Source organism: Coenobita brevimanus, chromosome 1 (assembly GCF_032717465.1).
Source record: "Coenobita brevimanus isolate Jiangsu-jjx chromosome 1, ASM3271746v2, whole genome shotgun sequence".
Lineage (NCBI taxonomy): Eukaryota > Metazoa > Arthropoda > Malacostraca > Decapoda > Coenobitidae > Coenobita > Coenobita brevimanus.
The window spans coordinates 22972934-22983267 of record NC_136954.1 but is presented as its reverse complement, the minus strand read 5'-3'; positions in this window follow the sequence as shown (position 1 = coordinate 22983267).

The window sequence follows — 10334 nt, the reverse complement described above, 5'->3', positions numbered from 1 at the left end:
AGCTGGCGTCCTGATGAGGCTGGGTTAGGTTAGTTTATTTAGACGTGAGGTGAGGTGAGGTGAGGTGAGGTGAGGTGAGGTAAGGTGAGGTGAGGTTAAGTTGGGTTAGGTTAGGTTAGGTTAGTTTACGTTAGGTTAAGTTAGGTTAGGTTAGGTAAGAGGTTAGGCTGGGCTGGGTTAGGTCGTTTGGTGATATTCGTCATCAGTGTTCTGGATTAGGTACGGTAGGTAAGTCTAGGTAATGCTGGGGAACACAGACTACAATAATGTTGATCGATGTGATGAGTTGTACCTTTATTAGTCCTCTTTCTCTCTCTCTCTCTCTCTCTCTCTCTCTCTCTCTCTCTCTCTCTCTCAGTACATCAATACACACACATATTTTGATCCATCTGATCGAGCAAAACGGAAGGCTCATAGCCTGAGGTGAGGGAGGTGGTGGTCGAGTCGGTAACGAGGTTGTCTGCCGTTTTAATAGATGCTAGTTCGATTTCCGACTGGGACAGGGAACAGCTTAAGAATCTGACTTTGGCTAAAACAGACTTGTGATCTGCCATAATGTCCCTCCAACATGTAATAAAAACTTCCCAGCTAAGGCCAGTACACCGATCCTTTATGAGACACCCCTAGCATGTGTTCAATATTCATTGTTAATTAAAATGATTTAACAATGTGATTAAATCCTTTTTTTTATTTTTTTTTTTTTTTTTCTATTTTCTAAAAGTTAACAAAAATAAAATTTAAAGGTTTATAAAAGTTGTGTATAACTTTGCATTGTCATTCATTTATTCAGATACTTAAGCATTAAGTTGGCAGATTTTGGATAATGGTGCCATTAGAAATTGCTACACTGTATGACAGAAAATATATTTTTACATTTGCGTAACTAAGTACTGAACTTATTTGTACATCTGAAATAATAAGCCATAAATAAAAAAACAAAGCCATAAGACTAGGTAGACTATGCTTGGTCACTTAAGGCCATGTCATAATAATATCAGCCTAAAATTTTCCTGTGTGGTAATATAATCAGTTTTGGAATATGCTGTCCTGACTACCACTGGCAACTAGCCTTAACCAGTAGTGTACAGACAGGACTTGAACAGGTATGTATCTGGATTCTAGGCAGTGGCTTTCAGCCTGAACCATCAGTTGATAGACAGGATATGAAGTTACCAGTATTCAGTATACTGCTTCTGAAATATTTGCTATTGAACAAACAGAAAAACAAAATTAAAAATCAAATAAATCGAATAAATAAATAACAAATCATTGATTTTTTAATTAAAAAAAAAAAAATCACCAACCCTGCTAGGCACTTTGTTGACAGGTCTATAGATTTATGCTTTGCCGTTTCTCTATGTGGATTGTAACATTTAACGGAAATCAGGTTTTTGGCTGCGGCGTTGGTGGTGGTGGTTGTGGTGATGATGATGATGATGAGGAGGAGGAGGAGGACGATATGAAAGAGGACGAGGAAGAGAGGACGACGATGATGATGATGACAATGATAATGAGACGATGAAAAGGAATGCCGAATGAAAGAATGAAAATGATTGACGATGCTGCTGCTGCTGCTGCTGCGATAGGTGCCTCCAGCGGGTCCTAAGCTTTTATAAATTATATTCATCACGGCAACCACCAACTTCATCTCATCAGCAATGCCTTATTTTGACACGGTTGGTTATTCTGGGAGACCACAGCCACCTGCAACAACGGGAGTTGATAAGGAAGGAAGAGAGGAGGAGGAAGGAGGAGAGGAAGGAGGAGAAGGAAGAGAGGAAAGGGGAGGAAAAGAAGAAGGAGGAGGAATAGGAGGAGCATAGAAGATGAATAAAGAAGGAAGAGGACAACAAGATGGAAGGCAAAACAGAGACAGAGAGCAAGAGGGAGAGGGAGAAAGGAAGAAGGAAGGGAAGAACATGAGAAAAGTTCTTAGGGAAGTTAGATTAAAAGGTAAGGAAAGTCAAGAAAATCTGGCTTTTGTGAAAAGAGAGAGAGAGAGAGAGAGAGAGAGAGGGGGGGGGGCAGTCCGAGAAAACAAAAACAAGAGGGCGAAGAAGGAAGATTGAGAGAGAAAAAGGAGTGATTCAACCACTTCAATATGAAGACGTAAGCCTACTTAATTATTGCTATCACCAAACCAGTAAATTCAGTTTTTTACTGAAATGTCTCGTAGTGTAAAGAATATTTAAGTCTCTCTCTCTCTCTCTCGCTCTCTCTCTCTCTCTCTCTCTCTCTCTCTCTCTCTCTCTCCGTACCAATTTCCAAAAACCAACCCTGCCAGTGTAGCGATTTTCGCGATGGGTCAACCTTCTCAGGCTTGGGACAACTCTGGTATTCTATTTCATCCAACACCAGGCGATTTTATTCAACTACGACTGGGTCTCAATATCATGAGATAGTTAAAGTCCTTTCACCTTAACTTGGCCCAGATTTTCGTCCTTCTCCAGCATACTGTATTTCCCGTAGGTCAGAGGCAGAATAAGACGGTGTGAGGACTCTGCATCCTTTTCACGGCGCTTCTTCGTGACCAGGATTATATACAGGTGTCAATCGATTTTAACAGTTCAGCATTCAAGATGGGAAGATGGCAATGTTAGGCCAAGTTAGAGTAAACGGGGTATAAAACTGTCACCATTAACTCATCAATATTGCACAGCTCCAGTATTTTTATTCCAGCTAAAGCCTAAAGATTGTATTCACTCGAGTGTGTCAGTTCTCTCTCTCTCTCTCTCTCTCTCTCTCTCTCCCTTTAGGAAGGGAAGAGGTTGAGTAGATCAGATATTCATTCTTAGATCTTTAGTGGAAAAGTTTCTAGAGAAGGGAAAGAAGTTGTATGCGGCTTTCATGGATTTGGAGAAAGCATATGACAGGGTGGATAGACAAGGATTGTGGAAAGTGTTAAGGATATATGGAGTAGATGAGAAGTTGTTGAATGCTGTGAAGAGTATGTACGATGGTGTTAAGGCTGCAGTGCGTGTGGATGGTGAACTGAGTGAATTTTTCTCTTTGAAAGTTGGGTTGAAACAGGGATGTGTCATGTCTCCATGATTGTTCAATCTGTACATGGATGGGGTACGAGTAATAAAAGAGGTACAAGGTAGGGTAGTGGATGTTGGAGTGGCCCTGGTGAGAGAGGAAAGTGTTTGGAAACTCCCTGTACTGCTGTTTGCAGATGATAATGTGTTGTTGAGTGAAGACGAAGGGGAGCTGCAAGGCTTGGTGGATGAGTTTGGGAGAGTGTGTAATAAACGGAATCTAAAGGTGAATGTAGGGAAGAGTAAAGTGATGGTCTTTGAGAGAGGTGAAGTCAGTGAATGTACAGCGAGGTTGGATGGTGAGGAATTGGAAAATGTTAGTACGTTTAAGTACTTGGGTAGTGTGATGAGTAGGGATGGAGGTTTGGAGGGTGAAGTGCTTGAATGGGTACAGCAGGGAAGAAAGGTTGCTGGTTCTTTGAAAGCAGTGATAAGAAACAGGGAAGTGAGCATGGAAGTGAAAAAGTTACTACATGACAGTATTGTGATACCAACTCTAACATATGGAAGTGAAGCTTGGACGTTGTCGGAAGGACACAAGTCAAGAGTGAGAGCAGTGGAAATGAGTTATTTAAGAGGAGCCTGTGGAGTCACATGGAGAGACAGGCTGACGAATGAGGATATAAAGGAGCGTTGTGGTGTGGATGTGGATGTGATAGGAAGCGTTATGAGGAACACACTGAGGTGGTTTGGCCATGTGGAGAGGATGGAGGGTGAAAGACTGACGAAGAGAGTGTATGTGAGTGAGGTGGAGGGGGGAAGAGGGAGGGGGAGGCCGAGGATGAGATGGAGGGATGGGGTGGAGAGGTATATGAGAGAGGGGGGTGTGAGTTGGAAGCAGGGCAGTGAAATGGCGGGGGACAGGACGACTTGGAGGCGATTTGTATGTGGCCACCCCAAACGGGATTGAGGTGTCTGGCAATAGATAGATAGATAGATTATCATATTTAATTGGGTCCAAGGAGGTACTGCAATACGATGTGACCATCGGGCCTGTTTTCAAAGGAATGGCAATACAGGAACCTTATGAAGAACAAGAAGGAGGAGGAGGAGCAGGAGCAGGAGGAGGGGACAAAGGCGACGATGGAGACGAACATGGAAGCGAAGACATAGACGAAGACGCAGAACAAGACGATGCTGGTGCCTGAAAAACAGCCACCAGCATCTTACGTCATGGGTAAAAAAAAAAAAAAAAGTATACTACGTACCTCCTCAACCGTCTCTCAGCCATATAATGAGAGATGTTGAGGAGGAGGAGGAGAAAAAGAAGAAAAGATAAAAAAGAAGAAAGAAGAAGAAAGAAAAAAGAAGAAGAAAGAAAAAAGAAGAAGAAAGAAAAAAGAAGAAGAAAGAAAAAAGAAGAAGAAAGAAAAAAGAAGAAGAAGAAGATGAAGAAGAAAAAGAAAAAGAAAAAGAAGAAGAAGAAGACAAAGAAGAAAGACGTGGTATCTTGTTAGGTCAAAGGAAGGAGTATAAGCAGCAGCTCCTCAACCCTCTTTCAGGCGGATAATGAGAGATGTAAAGTGAGAATCCACGCTCCCACCAGAACAAAGGGGCTGTGGGTTCGGGGCCTCAGGTGCTGTAAGAAATTATAAAGGGGGAGTACAGAAAAGGGGGAACGGGGAAGATGTGCCCTGTGCTACAGTGAATAGACCTGGGTTCGACGCTGGCTGCTGCAGGAGAGTGACTGGATTTGAACTCTAAACTGTAACACACTATAAAAACAGAGAGGTTGGAGGGAGGTGGTGATGGAGTGGACAGAGTAATGAGCTGGGTTCAGTCCTGGCTGGTATGTAGACAAAACCCAACTGTGTAAGAAATTATAAAAGATGAATATACATGGAAACTTGGAAAGGGAAAAGGAGTAGGGACGATGTAATAGACAGTGCTGCAGAGTATGAAGTAACAAGTCAGGGTGCTTGATGCGTTTTTGTGGGTTTGACATATACATACTCACAATGTTCATTACTCATCCATATACAGCCATAAGCAAAGTTCGCCGCCAGTCTCCTGCCTGCTTTGTATCCTGTGTTCCTTAGTCTCATTCCCTCTTAAAGGACAGAAAGTATCCGCCCTTCCCATACTCTTTTGATGTGCGCTACATACGGCTACCACAGAAAGGTAGGTCACGTAAAACCCTCCACTGACACAGAAGCCAAAGATACGTCGGCGAATCTTTGCTCATGGCTGTACCTGCATCAACATCTAAATAAAAATACCTCCAATGACACCAAAACACCAGATATGATGAATGTCCTAACCCAAGCGTATTACAACTGATATGGTGGGTAATATGGCCTTATCATTAAAACTAAGAATGCGAAAGTGTGGAGAAACCTGGAAAATTTTGATGATAATCCTGAAAGCTGTACTTCTGATACAACTTGCCTGGCTTTTCACTATCACTGCTGACTACACACTTCAATATGGGATGCGGGCTGATCATTGACAATAAAACGTGTTCAATAAATGACGCAAAAAATCTGGGAACTGATTACACTGTCGCCCTTTCAATAATACGTCCGTTAGTGCCTCCTGCCAGACGATGTGTTACTGATGAATATTTTACGAACATTCACAGAAGGTGGGGATCAGTGTTTAATTACCTGGTGATGTGTGAGAGCTGCAGGAACCACAGCTTTGTTTGGGGTTATATCTATGAGCTAAAGACCATCTCTGTTAACCACGTAACGACCACAGAAATTTTAATATATCTGGCTACCGTCAGACGAGTGTATTCCGCTCAGAAGTTTCCTCTCTTCGTCTCATGATTAAAAACAGCCTCCGGTAACCCTTTGATGACGAAAGAGCCCAGTTATTTCATTCTTGCTACCAACAAACTAGTCTCATCATCCTGTGAGTGGAAGCTTGTCGTCCAAGTTTAGAACTGTTTTCATTATTGGTCGATCCTATGTTGACAAGAGAAGCCATCGAGTGGGAGCAGTTAGGGCTGTCAAAATTTCTTACATACGATGGAGTTTCGAATTTGTTTCTTGCAATCTTCAACTGTTTTATTCGGTTCAGGGGATATTATCGAACTGAAGTTTCGAATTTGTTTCTTGCAATCTTGTATCTTATTCAGTTTAGGTGATATTATCGATCAACATTCACTAACCCCTTCACTACCAGGGTCTGTTCTAAGTTAGTTATAATGGTCTGGTCGCAGTACGGAAAATCTCCCTTAAAAACAGCATAGAGAATAAAAGACAATAACTTTTATGGAAATAACCTGTAAAAACTGTTATAAAATAGAGTCTGACCTAATATCAACCTGAACTGCGAAGTGTGAGTAATTATGCTTAGGGCTACTTTTTGCCGGGCTATAAAAAAAAAAAAAAATAAAGACTTCCCGCCTGTTTTTTTTTTTTTTTTTTTTTTTTTTACGCGTATGCTCTTGCTACTTCAGTCATCTTACTAGACTGTTAGACTCTGACTGGACAGTGTAAAGACCCATTACGTAGATGATCCATTGTGACAAGTGGAAAGGTTGGGCGGGAAACAGACACAAGTTAGAGCCTGAATTCTTTATTTTCTCTTACGTTTCGGGCTACACAGAAAAAGAAAATAATGAAGATGGGTTTCCTGTAGCCCGAAACGTTAGAGAGAGAGAGAAAAAAAAAAACTCTAGCCTGTGTCTTTCTCCTACCCAACCTTTCCACCTCTTGTTACGATGGGGTGATGGAAGGCTTTATCTCACCCATCAAGTGCGCAGTCTCTCTTAATGTAAACGAAAAATAAAACAGCATGATGATAGCAATATTAAATTGTGAAGAAAATAGCTTGGCGATAAGAAGACAGAAATAAAAGGAAAAAAACGGCGAATGTTAATTTCTACAAGATGAACTGAAGAATGCTGGCGATTATTGGAGGGACTCGATTTTCAACACGATAACGATGTTCTTGCTATCTACAAACGATTTTATTCAGATTACGAGAGCTGACAAAGAAGGAAGGGATTACTGAAGGCCTGAATATCTAATCCATCCAGTCCGAATTGCCTAGGATGAATAAAAGAGAATAACTTTACCATGAATACAAAACGCGCCACTGTGCTCTTCATTAGTAATAGTCTTGCCAAATTGCAGAAAATGATGTGGATGTAACAAGAACAAACTAAAGGAATTCACATCATTTATTATTTTTCAGTCGTTCAAAATTTTGCAAAAAGAAATAGCATCTCCTTACGACAATCTATCTTAATTTTTTACACACACACACACACACACACACACACACACACAGGCTCCGCCATTACCCAAGCAAGATGGTCTCCACACAGCTACAGAAACAATACTGACTGTGCATATGATCATGACGATTAATGAACATAAAATAACAAATGATATCAAAATTTTCGTGTTTATATGGTTCGACATTTGACTTTATAAATCCCCCCAAAATATAAAAATGTGTCCGGTGTTACTAGGACAGGGAACAACTGTGCCACATTTCAAGCGAATTGACGAGGAAATAAAGGAATGACGCTAAGCAGAAAAGGCGTTTGGAAGAAAGTAAGAAACAGGAAATACAGCAGCTCTCCACAATCTGGCGTCCAGACCTAATAATCGGGAGAAATACCGGTTTTAAATTACAGGTTGTGGTAAAACAGCACAGTTTATAACCAACTTTCTACGGTGGGTTTCTCTGTGCTGAACAAAACCGTCTTTAAGTCAGGCAGAAAAATAATTACAAGTTATAAATTCTCAGCCACGACAGCAGGTATTTATATCCTGACGAAATCGACTAAAATTACTGTAGCATGGATTAAGTATGAAGTTCATATTTAGCATGATATGGTATTTCCTTCCCCAAGTATTATAGCTGTCAATCCAGTGTCACTCTCCTTCACCGCCTCCATCTCTGGTCACTCAGTTAACCCTACACTCCCCCTATACCCAAGCACGACCCCTCACCTCAACCTTCCAGCCTGTGTCATTCTCACCCCCCCCCCCCAGTCTACTCCTTTTCCCTCCTATCACACCTCTACTCCATTCCATCCATACCCCCTCCACTTCCTCCGTCACCCTTTCCCCCTGCATCTTTCTCCAACGTCCCCTTCTTTTCTACCTAAAACCCTCCCCTCATCTTCCTGTCTCGTCCCCTCCATTATTTCCTCTCTCTCTCTCTCTCTCTCTCTCTCTCTCTCTCTCTCTCTCTCTCTCTCTCTCTCTCCGATGACACCTTATTACCGGTGCCAGCACCTGTCGTGTCCTATCTTCTCCTCCAGCAACTCCCTCCCCCATCCCCCTCAACAACCTTCACCCCACACCCTCACTCCACCATTCACTATCCCCACACCCCCCTCTCACCCACTCCCACCTCTCGACTCACCAACTCACTCCATTTTCTATTTCCTTTCCTTCTCTTCTCTTTTACCTCCCTCACCCGCACTTACCCCCTTTCCCCCATTCCCCCCATTATCTCATTCTTCACTACCCCATCCCCCCCACCTCCATTTTCTTTCTTCTTTCCTCTTTTTCTTCACCCTTCTCTCTCCCTTCCTCTTCTCTCTTTCTTTCTACTTCTCTCCTTCATCTTCATTCAACTTTTCTCTTTCATCACCTTCCTCTTGATCACCTCCTCCACCCTTTCTCCCCACCCACACCTTCTCTTCCCCCCACCCCACCCGACCCCTACCTTTTATCTCCCTTCCGTCTTCCCTTCCTCTCTTATCTTTCTTTTCTCTTCGATAATTCCTGTCTTTAACTTTCTTTTACCTTCGTTATCTCCCTTCTTCCCCTCCCCTCTCGCTTGTCTCCTTTTCTATCCTCCCTCCTTCTTTCCTCTCCTCAATTTTCAGGTCTCTCTCTCTCTCTCTCTCTCTCTCACACACACACACACACACACACACACACACACCATCTTTTTCTGTTTCACACTGATATTCTCGCCCAACTTCACTGTCCATTCAGGCTACACTGGACAGTTCTATTCTGTTTTAATGACCCTCCTCAGTTTCAAGCCATGTACACTTGATTAAAAACGTATGGGTGCACATTTGGCGCGGAATTTTTTGACACTACAGACGATGGCTACTGCAAAATCCCAGACAATTCCAATCTACGTTAACACAATGGGTTTCTCAAGGATGGCATATATATAACTTGCTGGGCATTTCCTGGTTAGTCCTGATAACATACGTACAGTCAGGTGAAAACAGGTATTTTAGCTCCGAACATCATGAGCTTCACTGATTATTTTGGATATCATCTGATCCCTCCTATGCCATTTTTTTTTTATGTCCATTGTAAAGACCTACTCCTCCCCCTACTCTTCCTCTTCCTTCTCCTCTTCCTCCTCCTGGTTCCTCTTATTTTCCTCGTCGTCGTCCTACTCGTCCTCCGCCCTTCCTGTTCGTCGTCGTCGTCGTCCTCCTCCTCCTCCACAACTTCCCCCTCCAAGTAAGCAGTGCACCAAGGCGGTTAAAATTGCCAACAAGCTGGTGGGTTTTATTGGAAGAACTTTCGATTTAAATCGGAAAAAGTCATACTTGCCTTGTACAACTCACTAGTGCGCCCCCATCTTGAGTAATGTGGGCAATTCTGGTCTCCGTACTACAGAAAGGACATTGAAAAATTAGAGAAAATTCAGCGAAGAATCACAAAGATGATACCACGACTTAGAAACAAACCATATGAGGAACGCCTTGAAGAACTTAAATTATTTAGCTTAATGAAGCGAAGGTTAAGAGGGGACCTTATTGAAGTTTTCAGAATCATGAAGGGATATGACAACTTGGACATGAATAAACATTTTGATATAGACCGGTCGAGTCAAACCAGAAGAAATGGCTGCAAAATTATGGGAAAGCGTTTCCAATCCCATGAAGCAAAATACTTCTTTTTTAACAGAGTTGTAAATATATGGAACAGATTACCCTCAGATACCGTGAACAGTATCTCAATTGAGACATTCAAAAACAAAACAGACAAGTATTTGCATGAGAATCCTCAGCTGACTCTTTTTCTGTCCGAATAACTTTCTTTTATAGCTACGTGTAAGTTCATTCCCCTTTTGTCTACAAGACACCCTTTAAACAACGTACCCGTACATAGTGTCGCGTCACGTCATTATACATTTTTCAATTTATTCGATGCAAATAAAGTAATATAAGCACAGATAACCCTGAGTTAACGGTCACTACTCTTACTTTCGACCTGTGATGGGCTGTGGATCACTGAGGGTCCCTGTTAGTCAAGTGACCACCATCGGGATTTTTTTAATGTACCAGGGGTCACTGCATCAGGATGAAACTTGTGTACTTGTCCCACATGGGAGAGTTCCTTGTCTCAGTGG